The 23,908-nt window shown below is 51.5% G+C and overlaps 1 protein-coding gene across 2 annotated transcripts in view; it reads right to left on the bottom strand.

Moving 5' to 3' along the window:
- Positions 1–23,908, bottom strand: part of STXBP1 (syntaxin binding protein 1) — a 67,865-nt gene that overhangs the window by 43,397 nt on the left and 560 nt on the right. The gene's annotated exons all lie outside the window — the stretch shown is intronic.

Raw genomic sequence — 23,908 nt, 5'->3', positions numbered from 1 at the left:
GGAGGACAGGGTTGGGGGCGGTACCGGTACAGCCCCGCCGGAGGACAGGGTTGGGGGCGGTACCGGTACAGCCGTGCCGGAGGACAGGGTTGGGGGTGGTACCGGTACAGCCGTGCCGGAGGACAGGGTTGGGGGCGGTACCGGTACAGCACGCTGGAGGATAGAGTTGGGGGCAGTACTGGTACAGCCCCGCCGGAGGACGGGGTTGGGGGCGGTACCGGTACAGCACGCCGGAGGATAGAGTTGGGGGCAGTACTGGTACAGCCCCGCCGGAGGACGGGGTTGGGGGCGGTACCGGTACAGCCGCGCCGGAGGACAGGGTTGGGGGCGGTACTGGTACAGCCGCACTGGAGGAGCTGCCAGCGCGGGGTGCTGGCTCCTGGGAGCGGCAGCCCCACGTTCTGCTCCTTTCACTGCTATGGTTCCCGGGAGAGCCCTGCAGGTCAACTGACCCCTGTCCTGCGGCGGGGCTGTACACACCTCAGAGACGGGGCTGCGTGGAAGGGCTGGGGGCGGGGCTGGGAGCCGTACAGCCGCACTGGAGGGCACCTGGCCCACGTTCTGCTCCTTTCGCCGCTGCGGTTCCCTGCTGAATGTGCCCCCCGCCAGGCGTCTCGGGAGGGTCATGTGACCCTTCTTGCCCCTCCCAGGCATCGCCTTTTCACGGGTGGATGGGCAGAGTCAGCAGCCCAGGCAGTATGATGTGTGGGCACTATCCCGGGGGGAACTGCAGGGAAAACTTCGCTGACTATGGCCTAGAAGGTTTGACCTTTCACAGCTGGTTACTCTCGAGGGTTTGTGGGGGGTGACATTTTAACCTTCCCCAAAACACTCTTGGCTACTGAGGCTGAGCATCAGCCGTTCCAATCGCTTGGCTCGGGGGGTTGTCCTCATGCCCAGTGCTAAGCGGCTCTCTTCTTGGCCATGGGCTTGGATTTCTGTCCCACCTTGTCCAGACTACCTCACTTTAGCAATGGCTGTACGGCCCCACTCTGACTTTTAGATGCTAGAGTCCCTGCCCCCTGCCTCTTCTCTTCATCCTCTCCCTCCTTTCCCCTCGCTGCTGGCAGTTTCTCAAATGGGACTCTGCCAAAGCTGCACTTGGCTCCAAACCCAAGGCCAAGCATGAAATGTTTCAGCCCAAATCATCGTATTTCAAGAAAATGATGCCTGAAAGCAAAGGAGGGGGGTTGAGTAGAAAGGCTCTCTCCAGCTCTTAGCAATGCGTCCGTAAAAGCAAGGCCCTACCAACATCAGCACCAAATGCACCAGCCACTACCACTTGGGCTAAAGAAGTTATCCCTTCAGGTAGTAGCAGATCTTATCCTCCATGTGGACCAGTGATGGAGAGAAGGTTACACCACAGTTAGCTAGTATGTTAGCAGGAACCAGAACACCTGCTATCCTAAAAACTCCCCTTCCGCCACAGCTCCCCCAGTACAATCAGTTCCTCCCAGGACTCTGATGCACCGCTCAGCTGTACAACTAAACCAGAGCAAAAGAAAGTACAGCTAAATTGCAACGTTGGTGGAAAGGCAGCATAAGCCTTATGGTTTGTCATTTTCCTCTCTCTGTCCTTTCCTTCCCAGAGGGTTTTGCTAAGCCATGCAATCTCAGAGATATGACTGGGAAAACAAATAAAGAACTCAGCACCTTGTGGTGTTTTTCACGTAAAGCATTTAAAAAAAAAATCAGGGGAGAAGTCTGTCACTAAGGGACAGATCCTGCAAATACTTAATACGGTGAAGAATTTTACCCACTGACCTCAATGACACTGCTCACGTGAGTAAATTACACACATGCTTATTTGGTTGCCGGATCAAGCCCTAAATGAGGACTAGAAAGAACTAAAGCTCAGAACCAAAAGTAGCTAGTCATTTTGGGTGCCCAATGCAAGAAACCTTCAAGAGGCCTGATTTTAAAAAACACTGCTCACCTGCCCTCTGAAAAACTGACACCCAAAATCAATTGTGAAATCCTTGGCCTCTGGATTTATATATATATTTATTAGCTTTCATTCTGAGCCAACAGGCAGCGGGTAGCCTATGGGCACATACAGACAACAGCACCAGGTCAAAGTCCATCAGACATACCAACCCCAGGAAATGGTTTGCTTTAGAGACAATAAGGAATTCTGTCCATTCTCTGGAAGGAGAAGGAGCGCGGGGGGAAACAACACCACAAGCCCATCCTAGATCAAAGTAATTTTTTTTAACATATAAATGGAATAGTCATGGCTTAGACTGGCCTTTCTTCCCAAAGGAACACTTTGTAAACTATATGTACCATTCACTCCCGCACTATCTGGAATGTACCCAGCTCTGGGTTGAAACGTGGCCTTAATGCCACAATTCAGCCCTATGGAGCTATATAATAAAGAACAGCTCTTCTAGGATAGGGGAGATATGCCTGCCAGCAGACCAGCTCAGCGAGGTTGGAATGCGGATGGGCGTTAACCAGAGGGCATCAGCATGGGGCAGACCGGGCTCTCTTTAGAGCTGGCTGAAAATTTTTTGATGAAAGTTTATTACTTTGGAAAATGCTGATTCATGTTAAAATGAAATGTTACAGAAACGTCCGTTTGGATCAAATTTCATTTTAAAAAATCAGACCGGAACATTCTAAACATTTTGACCTTTTCCGGACAGAACATTTGAATTTTCCATTTTGAAATGACTTTTTGTTTCAATTTTTTTACATTCCATAATATTTTTTAAGTAGAAATTGGAACAAAACATTTTGATTTGATTGAAACACTTCAATCAAGCCAAGACGATTTCTTTTTTCGGAATTTCATTTCGCAGGAAATTTCAATTTTTATTTGCTTTCCTTACATTTTGGAAGGGAATTTCTTTCAAACTCATGGAATTTCCCACAAAATGGAAAATCTGGCAGTCACCCAGCTTTGGTCCTCTCCCCTCTGAGTCCGGGGGGGCACTTTGCTACTGGAGGTGCCTTATTTCACGAGACAGAAAACAGGCCAAGAATGAGAAGACTCTCTCCAAGCTCTGATAGCTTCTACCTCCCTGCACCACTGAACTCTATGGGAGCTTTGGCACTCACTTCAATAAACCCTAACCTCCCCATCCGATTGCAGGTATTACTTTGTGCCCTGCAATGTTACGTTGACCTGCTAAACAGCTGCTTGGTTTTAGGTAATGGCCCCAATAGATCACACATGCTTTTGAGGTGCTTTGGCTTTCAGGTGCTATATGGGGGGAGGGATAGCTCAGTGGTTTGAGCATGGGCCTGCTAAACCCAGGGTTGTGAGTTCAATCCTTGAGGGGGCCACTTAGGGATCTGTGGCAAAATCAGTACTTAGTCCTCCTAGTGAAGGCAGCGGGCTGGACTCAATGACCTTTCAAGGTCCCTTCCAGTTCTAGGAGATAGGATCTCTCCGTTTATTTATAAGTGGAAGGCTAGACTCACAGACATCTGTAAAAATATTCCACAACTGTAGTATGCTGTAGTATGCATGCTCTCCATTTATTTATAAGTGGAAGGCTAGACTCACAGACATCTGTAAAAATATTCCACAACTCCCCAGCTGTAGTATGCATGCTGCAAAACACTGCATGGGATGAAAATGGTATGGCAAATAAAGCCTGTTTTTAATGAATTATGATCATGTTTTATATGCATTCACAGCAATAAAGCAATAGGAAGTGCTGTCTCTACGGCTGCCAAGATACCAGTGCTGCAGGCTGCAATAGTCTATTTGATAGGACCTCTAAAACAATAAGTTTGGTGGCTGTTAGCACTTTTGAAAGCAAGGAACTCAGTGCTTTGGGTAGTGCTAGACACAGCATGGTTATAAACTGTTCAAGTCACACAGACACCTGCCCATGTACCTGAGTCTTGTCTTGCAGCATATCCTGCTGCCCCCAGAATGGGTCCCCACACCCAGCTCTGTCATTGCATCAGCAGCCCGGATTCCTTTCCATCTCCGGCTATTCCAGCATTGGGCTTACCCCTGAACAGAGTTATGTAGATTCATGCCATTCTGGAGAAGAGATGAGCAGCATGATCTAGTGGCTAGGGTGCTAGCCAGGGACTTGGGAGAGGTGGGTACAATTCGCTGCTCTGCCACAGACATCCTGTGTCACCTTCTGTTTGTCTCTTAGCCTCTCTGTGCCTCAGTTCCCCATCTGTACAATGGGGATAATAGCCTTGCCCATAGGCGTCCAAGATAGATAGATGTCCACTAATTACTACATGGAGACAGTCAAATGTATTGTACTTATGAGAGATGTTCAGTTTCAATCCAGGTCCCCATGGCGGTGTATTATCCACCATGAAATAAAGCCTACAGACTCTCTGTGGAATTTTCCTCTGCTGATAGAAGGCCTGCAATAAAAATTGGCTTCCCGTAATTAATGGATTTAAATGTAGGCCGGGTGCATTCACTATCTGCTTGTCTCTTTAGAAGCTTTTTCTGCTTGTGGTCTGGCCTGGGAAAGCATTGATACCGTAAGTCATGGGAACTCTATACCCCAGGCCATCTGGTCTTTCTGTGAGGGTGTAGAGCAGAGGTGGGCAAACTATGGCCCGCGGGCCACATCCGGTCCGCGGGACCCTCCTGCCCAGCCCCTGAGCTCCTGGCCCGGGAGGCTACCCCCAGCCCCTCCCCTGCTGTTCCCCCTCCGCAGCAGCCTCAGCTCGCTCCGCCGCCGGCGCAATGCTCTGGGCTGTGGGGCTGCGAGCTCCTGGGGCAGCGCAGCTGCAGAGCCCGGCCTGACCCGGTCTCTGTGCTGCGCGATGGCAGTGGCGGCGCAGCTGTAGCGCCACCAGCCACCGGTAAGGGGGCAGGGAGCAGGGGGGTTGGATAGAGGGCAGGGGAGTTCGGAGGTGGTGGTCCGGGGGGAGGGGGAATAGGGAGTTGAATAGGGCAGGGGTCCCGGGGGGGCAGTCAGGAATGAGAGGAGGAGTTGGACGGGGCGGGAGGCAGTCAGGAGCAGGGGTTCCGGAGGCAGTCGGGGACAGGGAGAAGGGGGGGTTGGATAGAGGGCAGGGGAGTTCGGAGTGGTGGTCAGGGGGTGGGGTGATCAGAGGGCAGGGAACGGGGGGTTGAATGGGGGCAGGGGTCCTGGGGGGGCAGTCAGGGAGGGGGGGTTGGATGGGGCAGTGGGGGGCAGTCAGGGGTAGGGGTTCCGGGGGCAGTCAGGGGACAGGGAACGGGTGGTGGTGGTGGATGGGGCAGGGGTCCCGGGGGGGCATCAGGGAACAGGAGGGGTTGGATGGGGCAGGAGTCCGGGAGGGGGAAGGGGGCAGATGGGGGGGATGGGCCACGACCCCCTCCCCTAACCGGCCCGCCATACAATTTCCAAAACCCGATTCGGCCCTCAGGCCAAAAAGTTTGCCCGCCCCTGGTGTAGAGGCTAGGGGGAATTTGTGTAAGCATCACACCATCTTCTAGGGGTCATGTCCAACTAGTGAGACAGGGTCCTTCCAAACCAAGCACCTGGATCAGGAAACCTGGCCAGCCCAGAGACATATTTCTGCCAAATTTATATTTGCTAACAATTTGTTAAGGCATCTCCAGAGATTCTCCTGGGCCACAGGTCCAAATCCAGCCCATCTTTACAGTGACTGAAAGTTACCCCCATCCAGTGACTGCCCATTGGCTTATATGTAAAAAATTAGTGTTCCCCATGCCGTTTCTAGTGGACAAGTATCCACATCACCGAAAATGTGGCCCTAGTAGACAGCCTAAGCAAAGAGGCCCAGGGCTGCCTGGGCCAGGTGGCTGAATAACCACCTCACCCTTTTGATGTGCACCTATGACAATCCCCCTGAAAGAGTTAATGGGAGTAAGCGAGGCCAATTAGCTCACCTGGCTGCACTTGGGGGCTGAGCCAGGCCCAATTAAGGCTAAACCCAGCTGGGGAGGAGCTGGGTGGTTGGTACAAAGCAAAAGGGGACTACAGGGAGCTCCCTGACTAGAGAGTGGAGAGACTGGGAGGGTGAAGGAGGACGTCCAGGGGAGAGTTGGCCCTGGGATCTGCTCCTGTATACAGAAGTCTGGCAGACGGCTTGGGGAGAGCCCTGATAAAAGGCCAAGACCTGGACTTCCAGGGAGAGAACCGTGGGAGGTGTTCAGTGGAGGACAGCAAGGGAAATGTAAGCGGGATGAAAGGTCAAGCCTGAGGAGGGCAGAAGTTGGGTAGAGTTTGTACCTTTGCCTTGGGATTTACTGGGGGATTCGGGGAAGAGCCCTGGCCCTGAGAGAAGGGTGAACTAGAGAGGCTGTGGGTGAGGCTTGCTGTCAGGCTGTGGCAGGAAGAGGTCCAGGGAGGCGTCGGCAAGGATACTGGCAGAGCAGACTGTGGCTGCTGGACTGAGACCTAGTGTAGTGGGAGGGCCTGGGTTCCCCTACCAGCCACGGGCCGATGAGGGGGAGAAGGACCACTGACAGCTCTGAGCAAAGGGGTGAAATGACCATGGGGCCCAGAGCTGGGGCCAAAGACCAGCAGTAGGGACATTGGACTCCTTATGTGTTGGACTTTGTGACCTTGGAAGGGGTGGAGCTAAATCACAACCTGGCTGGAGGGCTGATGGCAGCGACCATCCGCAGGGGGTGCTAGAATGGAAAGAGAAGCTGCTATGGAGGGGCAGGAGGGGCACCCAGCCAGGAGGGGCACCAGCCGTGAGTATGCTCCCCCATAGGGGATAAAACCCCAGACCTTCAGTATCACAGTCCAGGCTCCTGCCACTTGAGCCCAAGGAGTAGCTCCATCAGCTGGTAGCAGTAGCTGGCCATCCTCCACATGGACCAGTCATCAGCGAGGGGTCATGACACTTAGCCAGTGTGTTACCCGTGCTGTATCTTTTCCTGTGGAGAAGCAGAGCGCTCTCTGGTCTCCAGGGCTCTCCGTTCAGCAGATTTCATCAGCACTAACCTCAGTAGATTATTTACTTTTTAAGGCTCAGGTTACAAAAGCCTTTGGAGATGGAAGTGCCTCAGTGGGAGGGCTTCTCAGGAGGACCCTTAGCTCTGGATGTGCCCCACCCGCCTTTATCCACTGGATCAGCCATTTCATCTCAGTCTCACAGGAAAGCCCACCGGGCACGCTCCAGCTGTCTGTGCTGCTGCACGGCACAGCAGGGAACATCTCCTTAGATCGAGTCACTCAGGCAGCGGGCTCTAAGTAGGACAAGCGCCTTCCCCAGAGTCACATGGAGATGTCCCCTTCCCTGGGGAATCGGGCGCTGACAGCTGTACCCTGTGATAGAATCAGTCCTTCCTGGAGCTGGACAGGGCTGGGGAGCTGCCTGCGTGGGCAGAACGCTGCTGTCAGGCAGGGGAGCGGGCTGCTGGGCAGGGTGGGTTAGAGCCCATGCTCTCTCCTGAATGTTAAGGCTGGATCTAGGCATGCATCCAACAAGACGCTGGAGACACAACAGCAGAACAGGGACTAAGCTAAAGATGCCTCCCCTTGGGGCCAGGCTGCTTCGCTCTGGCTTCCTGAGCACCTCTGGATGGGCAAATCTCTGCCTCTGATCTCTCTGCAGAGGGAGAGGGACGGGGCTATCTTTCCCATTAGCACAGCGGGGAGGCATGTTATACGGCCCTGGGACCGTCAAAGTCCACATTCCCAGCAGGGTGCATTCCGGTGAATAATCCTGAGCTCCTGCAAACAACAATAATAATACCTAGCTCCTGCCCTCAGTAGATCCCAAAGTGCTTTACAAGGGGGGGGGGGCACTCTCACTATTTTACAGATGGGGAAACTGAGGCACAGAGCGGTAACGTGACTTGCCCGGCAGAGGAGTGGCAGACCTAGGAATAAACCCTGGTCTCCTGCGTCCTGGTCTCGTGCTCCTTGCACTCTGCTGTATGGCTTCAATAGCATTTGCATATAAGCAGGGCTGGCTAAGATGCAGTGGGTGCTCTATGGGAGGGGAGAGGATTCCCTAGTGGTGCATGTTAGGCCTCTGGCTCCTGGATGGCTCTGTCCCTTGAATAGCAAAGAGGAAACAGAGCTTCCATCCGTTTCCATGGGGGGAGGATCAGATGCTGCTGGGGACCAGGAAGCACAGAACTGTTAGATGTGCTGCTAGCAGCGAGCAGCGACCCTGCTGGGGTGGAGGATCCCAAAGGGCTGTGCAGCTGGGTCTGTAGGGAAGGATCCTTCGTGCTCATGGCTGGCTCTTCGCTCAGGTGCAAGGATGTGAGTGTCAGGGGCCATGCTCAGCATTGGTGCAGGTGCAACGACCTTAGCCTCATTGGGCAGGGGGAATGGCTGGGCGAGGGTTAGCCAGAGCTCAAGCTGTAACAGGTTTCCAGGGGAGCCCCCAGGGCGGGCGGGGTCGTTATGGAACTAGAACTCAGGTCAGGGCTTTCAGGGGGTCTAGGAGACTGTGCTGAGCGAGCCTGCAGGTCTGGATTGTGAGTGAGGCCAACTCCCTTCCCCAGGTGTGGATCTAGGGCAGGACGTGGCAGCATACCCAAGCTGGAGATTCCTCCCTGTTTCAGCCCAAAGCAGAGAAGTCTCCGCCTTCTCAGCTGGGTCCCTCCTGGAGTTTTCCATCTCAGTCACACCCAAGATTCAAGAGAATGCAACCTCCGCCCCCGAACGTGGAGAAAAGGTTCACAGAAACCCCTGCGAACCAGAACCACGGAGCTAGGCCCAGAGAATCCATCTCAGGCATCTGTCTTCGCCCCAGAGATTTTCCAGCCAGCCCAGTCGTGGGGCTGGGGGCTGCCTCAGCAGGAGGGACGGTAACACCTGTGAACTTTACCCTGGCTTTGGGCAGAGCTGGGAACCATGCCCACTCTAGAAGCAGGGGAGTTGCTGTCTAGGAGAAACCCCTTGGGCTTGGCCACTGGGACAGGCGTGCTGAAGCTAAGACCACAAACTGTTTCTCCTGCACCTGACCTGTGAGGAAAGGATAGTTTCCAGGTGATCCCGTTTGCTGTTTGCATCTCCAGCAAGCAGAATGGCTGAGGCGAAGGCAGAGAGAGACACTGAGGTTTTCCAGATTTCTAAGCAAACGGATGCTTAGGAGGCCATGATTCGGGGTCTCCAAGGAGGTGAATTAACTATCAGTCCGTGGCTTCTGCACGGGATACGGCCACATCCTGTCTGAAGAAGCCCCAGAACCCACATGCCAGATCAGACTAATCAGTTCAAATATATATTTGCAACCATCTTTTATTAAGATCTTTGCTGGGTCTACAGAGAGTTAGAATGGCCCTGGGGTTAGGGTACTAGCCTAGGTTTGGGAGAGCCAGGTTCAAGTTCCTGTTCTGCCACAGACTCTCTGAGTGACCTTGACCAAGTCCCTTAGGGCCAGACTTTTAAAGGTCTATAGGTGCCTAGATAAGCACTGGGCACTTGTGAACATCCCACTAGGCATTAGCCACCTGAATACCTGTACCTGGGGGCAAAGGGGGTTTCATTCTCCACTGGGTTCCAGATGAATCCAGTGTTACACAAACTGCCAGGGAAGAAATGTCTCCCCCGTCACATACGCCATTTCCCTTCGGTCCAAAAACAATAACGCCCCCTCCGGGCATCAAGCTGAGTCATCCTTTCCCACCCCCATCTCTCTCCCCGCAGGTAGCATTGTGCATGCAGCAGGTGGCTGGTGAGCACAAAGGACAGATGTGTCTGGACAGGAAGCTGGCAATCAGCCTGGGGGCTTGGATCCAGTCTCTGTGCGTGTGACAGAAAGCAGGGAGCGTGGATCTAAAAGGGGACATCTCATCTCCTCCCCCCTCCCTCTCTTCCCTGGGTGCTGAGCAGCTTGGCCGGTCTGAACCCAAATTCACTACTCCTGGACCCATCGCTGGCCCTAATATTGCCAGGGGCGAGAGGATGATCCTGTTCTTCAAAGGGCCAGCCTCCAGCTGAGGCTCTGCTCTCCCTGGGAGGAGCCAGCCCCACAGAGCTGGGCTGCAGTATTTTCCCCTGGCATTGCAGTGGCTCCCGGAGCAGGTGTCTGGCTGATGGCTGGGCTCTAGCTGTGTGGGCAGAGGCCTCGCCCATCCTGCAGATAGAGTCCACAGCATCTTTCCTCTCCAAGAGATCCCCCCTCCCCCACACCGCTGCGGGGCATCTTCTCATAGGGTGGGCTGGCAGATCACACCAGGACTAAGAGGCTGGTACTGCCCAGGGCATGGGGGGGGAGGGGGAGAAGGGATCTGAGATGGCACAAGACTGTCTTAGCAGTGATTCAGGCTCTGTGGAACCCTGGGCAAAGGACAGGGCCCCACCCAGCTCACCTACAGCCAGGCCTATTTCTGCATACCCACCACAACCCCTGCCTGCCTGCAGCCCCTTTCTCCTCCGACTGCAGCAACTCCCCCTGCCCCTTCCCGGGGGCTCCCACGGCAGGTGCCTGAGGAAACAGGCCAGAACTTGAACTGGGGACACAGACAAGAGAGCCAGCAGAGCGGAGAATGCAGTGCCAGCGGCGGAGTAGCTGGCAGGTGCTGTGTGCAAGGGCCTCTGGCTCCCACATGCCCACACCGATGGTGCCCAGATCTGAGGATGCCAAGGCCGCGACGCCCCTGGCTGCTCCTGGGGTATTGCTGGGACTTGCTCGTCAGCGGCCCGCCCTGCTCCTTGCAAGGTGCATCGCCGTGTTCGGAGCTGGCTAGCGGGAGGGTGCTGGAGAGGGGGATTACTGGCACGCCTTATCCTCTGGCTCAGCGCTGCCTGGCAGGAGCCATTTTGACCCTTTGTGAGCCTCCTTTTGCCAGTGGAGCTCTGGGGTCGGCAAGAGCAGCCCCCCGAACGCACAGGTTTGGAGAGAACAAGCTGGCCGGGGGAGGGGTTCTGGCTTTGCAGCCCTGACAGAGTCCTCTCAGTGCACCGAGTGCAGCCACGCAGGTCCCCACTGCCAACCTGCCCCAGGCCCTGCAGGCTGTAGATGGGCGGCTGTCTCTGGCAGGTCAACTGCCAGCCTTGGTACCCTGCAGGCAGTTTCCTCCTCCAGCACCAAGCTGCAGTCTGTTTGACCCTGGGCTCCGAAGATCGGCCACGAGCCATCCGAGTGGTGTCTACCCGCAGTTCCATCAGATCCAGTACTGCACCCGCTGCCCAGTGAGAGCTCTAGGTCAGAGGTTTAGAGCAGGCCCCTTAAACTGCCTTCGCTGTCCACCAGCTCCTTGGTTGAGGGAGCTGTTAAAAGTGCCCCTCTGAGCTCTGGTAGGGCTGCGGGCGGTTCGGTGCACTCCCCTGGCTGCTGCACCGCCCCGGCTAGAACGCAGGCCAAGGCACCAGAGCCGCTGCCAGGCTCACACCCTGCATCTAGAATAATAACCATCCTAGTAATGCCCAGCTCGTCTAGAACGCTTTCCAGCCACAGATCTCAAAGCGCGTTACCAAGGAGTTCAGTGTCCTTATCCCCATTGTACAGGTAGGGAAACTGAGGCACGGCGGTGCCGTGACTTGCCCAAGCAGAGCTAGCCTGTTACACAAACGGCTGAAAGCAGCTCCCAGGTTTGGGCTGAGGCGATTTTGTTCAGATTTACTTACTCCTTGTCCTTTGTGGGGCAGAGCTAGCACTGCCCCTGCTGCACCAGATCAGCCCACTGAGATTTACGATGGCCTCTGGTGCCAGCCAATACGAGCAGCGGATTTCTGAAGCCCACTGCCTGCTTCAGAGGAAGGCAAAGAATCCATCGGCATTCTTCAGGGCAATTGTGGAATCTTCGGTAGAGAGGAGGCTGGAAACCCTTCCTGACCCCACAACCTATACCCTGAAGCATGAGATTTGTTTCAGTTACCCATGTCTCTGGCACCTTAGACAAGGTGCTTAGACAAGAAGCTCAAGTGCTTCAGTCTCCCTAGCAATCCTGGTGTTCAACATAACCAATGCTCTTGACATGTGCATTTAAACACGGGGGGGGGGTTGTTTCTGTCTTTCTGGCACTTAGCCAGCAAGTCCTGACCGCAGCTTGAAGCCCAGTGACTGACTGGCAGGATACCAGATTGGAGGGACAAGCAGACTGCTTTGATCTGGCATATCCAGGGTGGCCGTATGGAATGGCATTCTGGCCCTCGCCTTTCAGGACCTCCACATCTCAAAGCAGCTGTTGGGAAAGGCCTGCAGCCAGCGCAAGTCAGAGGTTGGGGAGATGTAGGGTGGGGAACAGAGGGGGCCGTAATGCAAGTGTCTGGCTTCATTTGACAAAGACGCCTCTGCCCAGGGAGGCAGGCTGTGCCGTGTGATTTGGGTTAATTGCAGCGATACCACCTCCGGGCTCGGTGCACCGTAGTGGGAGCCGGGGAGGGGTGATGAGTGGCAGAGGTGGGGCGCACTCAGCCTGCAAGGAGGCTGCCCCCCCCCCCCGAAGATCACTCAATTCTTCACAGAACAAGCCAGCCAACTGGTAAAGGGGCTGATCCTCTCAGAGACCCTCAGCCCTCAAACACAGCCTTGGTCAGACCGGTGGCCACCTGAAGGCTGGATGATCCTGGCCTGGGAACGAGGAATACATTGATGCAGGCCATAGCGCAGCAAGCAGAGCGCTGCCCGCGTGCGTGTGTGCTGCATGGGCAGGAGGCTGCAGTACTCGGAGTGAGCATTTTTATCCCCAAAGGAGCCCTGGATGTCCGAGTACCCCAAGCCCCCATACTCTAGGCCTCCCCAAGTACTAGGCCTCCCCAAGTACTGCAGTACCCCAAGGCCCCCAGTACTACAATACCTCAGTACTGCAGTACCCAGATACCCTGCAGCAAACCCAAGAAATCCATAGCACTAGATCACATCCCTTGCACTGACTGCAGCTGAGGCACACCCGGGGGAGCTAATGGCAAAGGGTTGCAGGAGAATCCCGTGTGAAGGGGAAGGGAGAAGAGTCAGAGAGCGGAGTTACTGGGAGGGACCAGCTGGATTTGCGGGGCAGGCCTGCGTTGCAGAATTCCAGGAGTGCCCCATGTCCCGCACTGCATGTCTGCGAGGCGGGGAGCGGGTGGGACATGTCAACGCAGGTGACTGTGCCAGTGTATGGATGAGAGACGTGTCCCGCTCCAGGGCCCAAACCACAGAAATCGCAAAGGAACAGAAAGGAGCAAAGACATCGCCTCAGAAAGCGAGCTGGAGAAGCAGCCCCTGACCTTGGGGAGAAAGGAGAGAGACGTCACGCTATGGAGCAGCCTGCCACCGGTTCAGGGAGAACAACCCTGACAAAGACAGTGGCGCCACAGATGCTAGAAAGCCTTGTCCTGGAAACACTGCACCCATCTGGGCCCTGGAGACCCTGCCTCATTTTGAAATTCTGGCAACCCTTGTCCAGCTTGCTGTGCCCACTAGGTACGAGTGGGCTGAAGCAGTGTGTGTGGGCACAGTAGATGCGTGGAGAGAGCACAGGTGGATGCATGAGTGAGATGTGCCAGGCTTAGGGATAGGGTGGGTGTGCTGTGCGTCTGGCCTCGGGGTAGCATATGGGCAAGGTTCTCCAAGGTAGAATAACAGACTATCACAGGGTTGGAAGGGACCTCAGGAGGTCATCTAGTCCAACCCCCTGCTCAAAGCAGGACCAATCCCCAACTATTTTTTACCCCAGATCCCTAAATGGCCCCCTCAAGGGCTGAACTCACAACCCTGGGTTTAGGATGCCAATGCTCAAACCACTGAGCTATCCCTCCCCCAACAGATCAGGACAGAGCACAGAACACCTGGAGGAAGGTGGGGACTGCTCCACTAACAGCACTCCTGCAGGGCCTGTGAGCAGCCACCGCACATACAAGGTCCCAAAACTCTAGTAGCTCCAGGCGAGTTATAGCCAGGCTTGGCTTCCCTCTAGTCCGAGGACACTAGAGCCCAATGGGACCTGGATTCATGAGTGGGACCCCTAGGCACTACCACAATACAAATAATGAAGAATTGTAGGGTCTGAAATGGCGGGGGGGCAGGTGCCTTGGACCCTTCCTGCCGACCCCTCAACTGGGAGAAGTCATCTCACCGGGGACAACGTTCTATGATTGTTATTCAGTTAACCCTTTCAGCAGCCACAACCACTCCCTCCCCACTGACTAGTGCGTCCTGGGACCCAGCCTGGGGACTGGCTGTGCTTTTCTGAAAGGGGGCTACGCGGCTCTCCTGCAGGGCTGGGAAGCGGCAAAACAAGATGCGCTGATGAACTTCCTGTCTGGGTGCCCAGCAGAGTGCTGCCCACGTGCACACGTATGTGTCTATTAATGACTTGAATGGAACTACTCTGCATTTACACCATTGTAACCAAGAGAAGAATCAAGCCTATTATCTTTAATATTATGCAGATCGGTGGGACAGGGTGTACCAGCCATTTACTGCCCTCTACTGGAGGTCCTGCTGCCTTGGCACCCTAAGAAGCTGCCCTTTTGGAAGAGAAAAGCAACAAATTCAGACCTCCAGGAGTTGCCTAGAAAGGCCTCCCAGGATCAGCTGCTGGTGGAACCAGTGAGACTTGGTCCTTCAGTGGCTAGAGGGCCTGGAGTACTCACAGGCCAATGAGAGGCCAGCAGGCCAGATAAAAAGAGTTGGCTGCTACTATCTAAAGCAGTTCTACATGAGGCTGGGACAGGGCAGGAAGGCTCTCCCTGTCTTAATACAAGACACCTCGGTCAGGTGCTTTTTGGTTGGCCCAGAGAAGGACTGTTAATAGGTACTTTAATGCCCAAGTGGCTATCTTGAGGTAAGTGTTAATTTATTTTCTGCAAAATTAAGGTGAGCTTGTGACAGTCAGATATAACTAAGGTCATGGAAAAAAATGATTTTGTCGTCCATTTCATCCCATGACACTGGATGTTATCATCATATGCATGCTTGTATGGCCTCACCACTTTGGGTCTATTATCCTCAGGCCAAGCTGCTCTTAAATTTCTCTTTCTATTTTTACTAAGAATGAGGGGGGGAAAAGCAAACTGCTACAATTTCACTTCGGTAACTTATAGAAAAATAATGCTAATCCAAATGGCTACGGGTGAGTATTTCTCCTCTATTATTGATTACCCTTTTTATTGATGGTCTTCACCACTCTTGAGAGATAAGGTCTTAAATAAGTGATGGGGACAAATCATAGGGCTACAGCCAGCTCATTAGATATCTTGCATGTATCTTCCAATCTGTCACGCTTTCTGAATTAATTTGCCTCTCTGGGTGATTTGCATGGCACTAAAGTGACTGACCGGATAATTTAAAAGTTAGCAATGAGGTGGCCTATAAGAAATAAAACTTGTTTGTCACCCCAGGAGGCAATGTATTTTATTTATAACCGACCAATGCAGAGCAATCTTTCATGGAGCCTTTCAAACGAGTACAGTTTGCTTGACATAGGGTCTGATCCTCCCGCCATTAGCATCAATGGCAAATCTCCAGTTGACATTGATGGTGCAATAGTGGAACTGTAAGAAAAGTGGGCTAAATACCTCACACAGGGGTAGCACTGTAGCACTTCAGTGTAGACACTGCCTACACTGGTGGGAAGGGTCCTCCAGTTGGCGTAGTTAATCCATTTCCCTGAGAAGCAGCAGTGCTGCCCAGAGGGGGAGGCAAGTGGGGCAATTTGCCCCAGGCCCCGGGCCCCACAGGGGCCCCCCACAAGAATATAGTATTCTATAGTATTGCAACTTTTTTTTATGGAAGGGGCCCCCAAAATTGCTTTGTCCCAGGCCCCCTGAATCCTCTGGGTGGCCCTGAGAAGCAGTACCTAAGGGGATTGAATAATTCTTCTGTCTATACCGGGAGTTAGGTTGGCTTAACAACATCTCACCGGGGTGTGGATTTTTCACACCCCTGAGAGACCTAGATATGCTAATGCAAGTTCCCAGTGTAGACCAGCTCTCAGTTAAGCCATATTCACTCTAGGGCAGAGCATGGGTGTAACCAAAGGCAGAATTTGCTTCAATATGTCGAATTTTACATCTACAGATGTCCTACTCATGTGATCAGGCTATTTCTGTAGCATGAAGCCCATAAGGAAATTAATGGCATGTAAATACATTGCCAAGGGGAGTTGTAAACCAATGTGCATATTTCATAGGACTGGTAACATAAGAGCAACCTGATTGGCTGATGAAGAATATGACTGAGAGGATACTCCCAGTTTAGCTACCCAACACTGGCTGTTAACCAATGGGAAAGACTCACTAGGCAAACATGTAGCAACACATTTCACAAGAGCAGTAACACACTTCAAGATGAGCAGCAACAAGGGATACCTGTTCTCAGCTGGCTGAAGGTACTTGGCCTTCAGCCTCAGGTCTTACCCACACGGTCACTGGTTCTTTGTATCCCGTGTAACATGCATATCTTGTGATGTGATACAGCTCCCACTTTTCAGATACAGCTATCTGAGAGGTGGCCCCCCATTATTGTAGTATCTGAACACCCCATAGTCACTACTGTATTTATCCTCACTACACCCCTGCCAGGCAGGGCAGTGCTGTTATCCCCATTGTACAGATGGGGAACTGAGGCACAGAGAGACTAGTGACTGTAACACTAAGCACCTCTGTATTCACACCCTACACACTATTGTAGTAATCTTTGTACAAAACACACCTTGTGAGGTACCCTTGGAAAATTAATAACTCCCTGATCATTAATATTCTTGTTTGATGTACGTAAGCAATGGGTATTAAGAGTTATGGATATGTGCTAGAATGATGAATCAAGTGTATTTAACCCAGGAATGCCAGGGAAGTTGGTAAAAAGGTCTGCCTTAGACAAAGGAACATGTTTTCCCCACTGGGAGTTATTTCCAAAGCGAGAATGTATTTACATATCCTGTAAACAGTCCCATCAAGCTAACATGGGGTGGAGGCAAACCTCACACTAACCTCACAATGGCAGCTGTCTGTCTGTCTCCAATGAAATTCAGCAAGGTGTGACCAGAAACAATGGAAGCTCTCATTACATAGAAGATCAGCAGGGGGATGGGAAGCTCACAGGAAGGGAAAAAACTGCTTGAGGTCATCCTGCCTCTTGAAACAAAGTCATTGAACTTTGGAAGATATAAGCAAGGACAGAAACCATCTTTGGCATCCAACACTAGCCAGATACAATGGAACAGAGCTCTTGCAAGCCAAGAAAGATGGGGCCCTTCAACCAACGGGGGGGTTAAAGTCTCTGGAAACTGAATATAGGTGAGAAATCATCTTTCACCAAGCCTGTACCTTGTTCGATTAAGTTTTAGATGCGTGTTATCATTTTCGTTTGTAATCCTTTCTAACGTCATTCCTTTTACTTGGCATCACTTAACCTATGTCCTATATTTAATAATTTTGTTTTACTATTAATCTAAACCACTCGTGCTGTGTTGGAATTAAAGCGACTCTTAACTTCAGTTCATGTGGCGAGCTAGTGGGTTTTGTGTTTTTTAGAGGAACAAATGAACCTTATGATTTCTCTGCACTATCCAGGAGAGAGCTGCACATTGCAGAAATCCAGGACTTGGGAGTGTGTTGGGGTCATCTTGCCGGTTGTAACCAAGGCTGGTGCAAGCCAGAGTGTGACAGTGGTGTGTTGCTGGCAGGCTGCTGGTGTGTTTCTGGACCAGGGCTGTAGTTATACAAAGACACTCAGGGTACGACCTGCATCCTTGTTGCTGACGATGAATATCCCAGGCAGGGTGTTACAGTAGCAAAGCATTTGAGGCACCCAAGATTGCAGGGCAAGTGGGAACACAACCCCTCACTGGCCTGGATTGTCCCCCGAGCCCCATCACAGTGACTTGCCCAAGGTCACACAGGACATCTGCAGCAGGGCAGGGAACTGAACCCTGGGAGGGATAGCTCAGTGGTTTGAGCATTGGCCTGTTAAATCCAGGCTTATGAGTTCAATCCTTGCGGGGGCCATTTAGGGACTTAGTTGGGGATTGGCCCTGCTTTGAGCAGAGGGTTGGACTAGATGACCTCCTGAGGACCCTTCCAACCCTGATATTCTAGGATACTAGGCTAGCACCCCAGTCACTGGATTATCCTTCCTTTCTGGGGCCTGATTTTCCCAGGGCAGCTGTTTTGCACTTCTGAAAGTCCAGCCTGTACCGTAGTGCCACTTGGGACCCAAAATCACGAGTCCCTTCTGAAAAGCTGGTGACAATCTCTCCAGCAAAACCTGCCCTAGGACCACTTCCAATACCAACTCCTAGCTTAATGTATCTCCAGCACAAATTTGTTCAATCTTTACTTAAAGACCCACTTTGACTAGGCAACTGATTTTTGCTGGTCCATTAACAGATTATTTGTGGCCCCTCATAAGCAATCTATTATACCATTTATATACCTCAGAAATCGGCTCAATGCATGTTCTCTAGGCCTAAAATTATTATTCCCTAAGCATGTCCATCACTGTAAAGCCGACTCCATTGACTTAGGAACAGTGGGGAGGCAGTCACTTGGTTTAATGCACAGATAACCCCTCATTCTTAAAGGCAGGGCCCAGCCCTGCAACATTTACTCAACCAAAGAAACCTCGATAACCGTTGAAGGATCAGGCCCAATGCCCTCAAACAGAAGGACTTGCTAGTTAGTGTCTCCAGTTTAGTGTCTTGAAAGTTTACTCTTCCAACTGGATTCATTCCTTCACCTGCTGTTTTATCTGAAAAAACTTTGTGGTAATTTAAGTCTGGCTTCATAGAAAACTATTCTGTTTTTAACACCTGGTCACTGAGATGCGAGCTCCAGTGTGCCACACGTGTACTATTAAACATGACCACCAAGTGTACAGAGATAGGTTATAGGCCACCTCCTGCTCTCCCCCTGAACTCGGCAGCAGAATTCCAATCAAGGTCAAGGGGAGCAGGAGCAGTTTTTCCAACCACCTGGTGAGTTGCCCCTCCTGATTACTAAGCCCAAAGAGCCATTGCAGGGATGCAGGACCACAAATTTTACCCTGTACAGAGAGTGGTGCAAATGTGCCATAGATTTAATCATTGCCAGGAGTTCCTTAATGTTCCTGCGGCACTGCGTGGCAGGGCAGATTTTCAAAAGCACTCAGCATGTCGGGAGCGGAGCACTTGGAGAAACCTGCCTGAAATCATGGGCACCGAGCACTTGGAAATCTGGTCGGAAGGGTTACTTGCCGTCTCCCTCGTCCCCCACAATGAAGTCGTCTTGGTTTTGTGTGTGCTGGTCTGAAACAGGCCGGGCATATTCCTGCCCAAATGCCAAACCCCAGGGAAAACGCTGTGGCAGTACCGCGGGAGGGAGTGGATCGTAACACTTCCTGACGTTAGGGAGATGCAGAGCTCTCTCTTTTTAAACTACAGTGTGGGGACTGGGGGGATAAAAAGGGAAATTAAACCCAAAAAAGTCTTATAAATTAGAAAGAAATGTCAGGTTCCATTGTTGGAAGCTGTCACTCCAGCCATAATTTCCTTAGTTATAGCTAATGTATTGGGGGAGGGGACGCTCAGACAAATGCAGAATCTTTGCATTCAGTAACACCTCAGCTGTGATACTTAAGGGCTGGTTCTCCCCTGCCTTGCACCTTGGGTGGTCAACGAGCCTGTGCAAGTGGGTGTTGAAGGCTAAGAAATCAGAATTCTCTATTCGTGATGGTGGCAAGGGGCCACATGCTCTCGCACAGGTATAAGGCCCAGATCCTCCAAGGTATTTAGGCACCTGACTCCCACTGATTTCCGTGGACATTAGAAGCCTTGAGCATCTGGGCCTAAATAACTACCCAAGGGGCAAGGCCGTGAAGAATCCGTCCATTCGACACTATTCAGGCCAGCTTTTCAAGAGGGCTCAGTTCCAATGTACCCAGCATGCTGAGTGCTTTTAAAAATCTCTCCCACGGGGGTGAGTTATGGATGGCCTGCCAGCCCTGGGCACTTGATCATCTGTGTGTCTATAAGAACAGTTTCTCGGATTGTGTAGATGTACAGGAAGAGAAGGAGAGTGTGTGTGCGTGCCAAAAAAACGAATACGCAGCTAAGGTTTGTTAATTCTTTTAACAATCCCAACATGCGAGAGTTCGGCATCCTACAGCACCATTAGCGTGAGCACCCTGGACCTCTTGTATATATTTGCGGCTTTCACTTGAAAATCACGAACAGTGATAAAGCCAGACATCTAACAAGGAAGCTTAAATAGGGGATGCTACATATGGGCAGCATGGTTGCAGGTACCTCGGTGGAGATTTCCCAAGCAACATAGGGGATTCTTCACACACGGCTTCCATTCATTCTAATAATAAAGGTGTCTAATGTATTCCTTTGTAGTGTCTCTTTAAACAAAGGCCGTTGTAACAATGGTTTTGTTCCTGATACTTACAGGGCAAGGGTTTGTAAACTTCTCAAAGGGCCCTGAATAATTTTAAAAGGATCTAAATGCCCTAAACTGTTTGCAAATTTCAGCCCTTGCCTTTGCATTTCCGGTGTGACACAAGGGTTCATTTCTTTGAAAAGAAACAATAATAATAAACAGGAAATTAAATTCGAAGAGGAGAAAGCGAATCCTTGGAGTGTGCATTCGCTGAGGGCAATGGAGCTGGCACGGCGTTTACAGCCTGCTCTCCTTTAGCTGCACTGTTAACCCATAACCACTTCAGCGAGGCACTGGGGCACTGTGTGGGAAACCTCTACGAAATCAGTGGAGGAACAGGCTGACAATCCCACCCAGTTGGCCTAAGAGAGGTGCAAAGAAGCAGACTGCCAACAAGCCAAGGGAGGAAGAAAATAGCCTTAGGACCTAGGACACAAAGGCCGAGATTGAAGTAAATGTGAGAGGCAGGCTGAGAGGTCCAGGGGACTGGGCAGAGGATGGGATGAGGCAGGAGGTGGGCAAAGCCTTCTAAGCAGTGAGGAAGCTCATGCTCCCCAACTCGTCTGCTTGGCACCCCGACACACTCCTGCCTACTTAGCACAGCCCCTTCTACTTGTTGGAAGGCCAATGTGGTTTAAAAATAATCACGCTAGCTCCACTGGGCGCCATGGTTGGCTTTTAAAAGATAGGGACAAACCTGGGTCAACCAGGGCAGCTGGCAAATAGGGTAACTTTATCCCCACCCCAAAAAAAAGGCTGGACAGGAGCTTCATCAAATGGTAATGGAAGGGGCTGGGAATCAGGGTTTAACCGTTACTGGACTCAGATACGCTGGAGAGATTTTACTCAGAATTTACAAGACGCCCGTGGGCAGAGGCCGACCTGCAAAGTTTCATTCAGGAATGTGATTTCCCCCCCCCCCCCCACACCTTCTGGGGGTGGAATTATGAGACTCTTTTGCAACTGCATGGGCTGCATGGTGTTTGCTCTCAAACACAACCCCGGGTGGGTGGAGGGGGTGATGTGCTGGATGGAATGGCCCCAGAAAAGGGATCATCATGACACGAGTTGGCTGCGAATTCAGAGGCAAGTCCATAAAGTTATCACCAAGGGCTAGAGGGAAGCCAGGCTCGGTGCCTTTCTTTGAAGGGTGGGGCCATGTAAAAGCATTATCCTGCCATGGCTCCTCCTATGTTGCCTTCCCCACTTGAGAGGAAACCCCGTCTGTGCACAGGATCAGTGGGTGGGCTCGGGATCAGGACAACTGTTCTCCATGGCATCATCACCACTGCCAGAAAAACCTCCTGGACATCCCAGCCCACAGTAATCTTCATAGTCCGCATTACCTTGGACAGTGTGGGCAACTGCCCAGTGAACCCATGGGAGAAGGTGGGCAGGGCCACTGAGGAAGTCCTACAGGAACCATTGTGGTCAGGAGGCAAGGAGGAGGCACAGGACTCCCACACAGAGAGCTGGGACCTATGGTCAGGGGATGAGCTCCACCTCCCAGACAGGACAATTCCAAGGAAATGGAGAGCAAACTCTCCCCAAGGCCTTGATCCTACAATGAGAGCTCTCTGTAGGCAAAATCCCAAGCCCCAATGAAGCCAACAGGGGTCAGACTGCATGGACCTCTCTGGACGATCACTGTCCAAATTACCTGTATCCTATGCAGCATTTCCCTGCACAGGGAGAGAATCTAGCGCTAGTATTATAGATACCCAGACTAATCTTATATTAGAGGGATACCCAGCTACTGGTTATCTTTTACAGATTACAAAAGCTCTTTTGAGGGAAGAACAGCGCAGTTTGTTATAAAAAAACTTGAAGCATAGAGTTTTGCCTTCAGTCAGATGCCCATCACAGAGGTTAGAACAAGAAAGTGTGTGCGACTTGTGATGGTTAATATTGTATTCAAGCAAAGAAAGGAAAATATGTAAAAAGTCAACATCTTTAGCTTCCAGCTACTGGTCTTTGTTCAAGGAATGGAAGGTACAGAAGATACATTTAGATTGTGGCCTTTGGGAGTTTTAACTGAGGAAGGAGGGTCGGATGAGACCTTTAGTTTTTCCAAGGAATGCTGTTAAGGAACGCAGTGATACATTGTGCATCACGTCGGTTTCACAACCTACTTTTCACACGCTAGAGAGTGAAAGAGGACAATCTAGTGCAAGAGAATTAAATGCAGCAAAATATTTTAAATTCCACCTCACCCCCCTCCAGGATTATCTTGCAGCAGCAGAACCAAAGGGATTTTTTTTTCCGCTGACCGAGCCCGCAGATGAGCTGTAGGTTTTTGGAAAACGAAAGCAGAGCAAGACTGGTGCAGAGCTGCCTATTAGCTCTCTGGGCAGGTGATTTCTTGGAACAAAGCAGGACATAAATCTAATGGGATCATCCCATGAAACAGTCACACCACCGCACTTCAGCCACACCATCTGCAGACTGGAGCCAATGCTGTGGTGTGGAGGATTGTTAAATAAGACCCTGCCTGCTTAATGCACAAAGCTCCAGGAGTGCTTTCTCTGTAGCCAGAGCTATTAGAATCTACATGTAAATTCTCCCATTCCCACCGCTAAGCAAAAATTAAAAAAAATAAACAATGAATTTTTAAGGTGACATTTTTGCCTGGTTTCCATTTAAATAAATAATATAAGGCTAATTAATTTCAAGAGAGAGAAGGATTTATATGATTCATGGCAGAGAATACTCAGAGGAAGTTGTCACCATTTTATACCATTTTTTGTCATTAGTTGTTTAGGCATAAAAGTTTCTCGATTTTAATTATTATGGCATGAGGAATGCAGGCACTCTGTACAGGAACTCCCCACCTGCATAAGCTCTAAAAATAAGAACCCCTTATTTAGATACTAAAAATAACATCATCTTGGAGGGATCTAAGATATTTTTTTTTCTCCCCAAATCTAGAGAAGATCATCATCCGTGAGCCAAAAATAGCACCTTGGATTCATACACAAGAGCTTAAGTCCCCCCGCCCCCCACACACACACAAATCAGAGCAACTGCACAAAGAAATACCCTGGTTGCCAAAGCCCCTAGCTCAAAGCCAAGAGAAGATTCAGCCTTTATTTGAACCATTTCTTTGGGTAGCTGGAACAGCCTCCCCCTCCTCAGGGGAAGGCTCCTGATGGGAAGGGAAGGGAAGGCTGGGCGCTGCTGGCATGGTGTTATTTGATGTTTTGGGGTGGGAGGGGGGAGTCCAGAAGGCTTTGCCCTGACACTGCAGGATCTGGCGTAGCAGCAAGGGCTTTCTCTGCCTGCGCAAAATAACGCAGCCAATTTTGGCGAACGAGCCTGTAATTTTGTATGTATGTATTGGCCCAGGCAGAGATGTATTTATTATTGGCCCAGGCAGAGATTTATTTATTATTGGCCCAGGCAGGGATCACCTCCTCCGCCCCCTCCGATGCCCGGAGGCTCTGGGGAATCATTTGGGATTTATTTATTAATGATTGTTTATTATGATCATCATGCCTGATATTCTGTATTGGCATCATCAGGCGAGGACCCAGAGCCTGGGGAAATGGATCACCTGGCTTTCCCTTTCCATCTCCCTCCCCCAGCACTGCAGAGAAATCCCCACAGCCCCCCTCCCCCAATCAAACAATGGTAGCACCCCCATTTCCCCCTGTAGGTCTCCGGTTTCCTCTCCTTTGATTCCCCTGCCCCCTTTCCCTCCCCCC

This window comes from Terrapene carolina, unplaced genomic scaffold (assembly GCF_002925995.2).
Source record: "Terrapene carolina triunguis isolate 2854851 unplaced genomic scaffold, T_m_triunguis-2.0 Scaffold238, whole genome shotgun sequence".
Taxonomy (NCBI): domain Eukaryota; kingdom Metazoa; phylum Chordata; order Testudines; family Emydidae; genus Terrapene; species Terrapene triunguis.
This window is presented reverse-complemented; position numbering and strand designations above follow the sequence as displayed.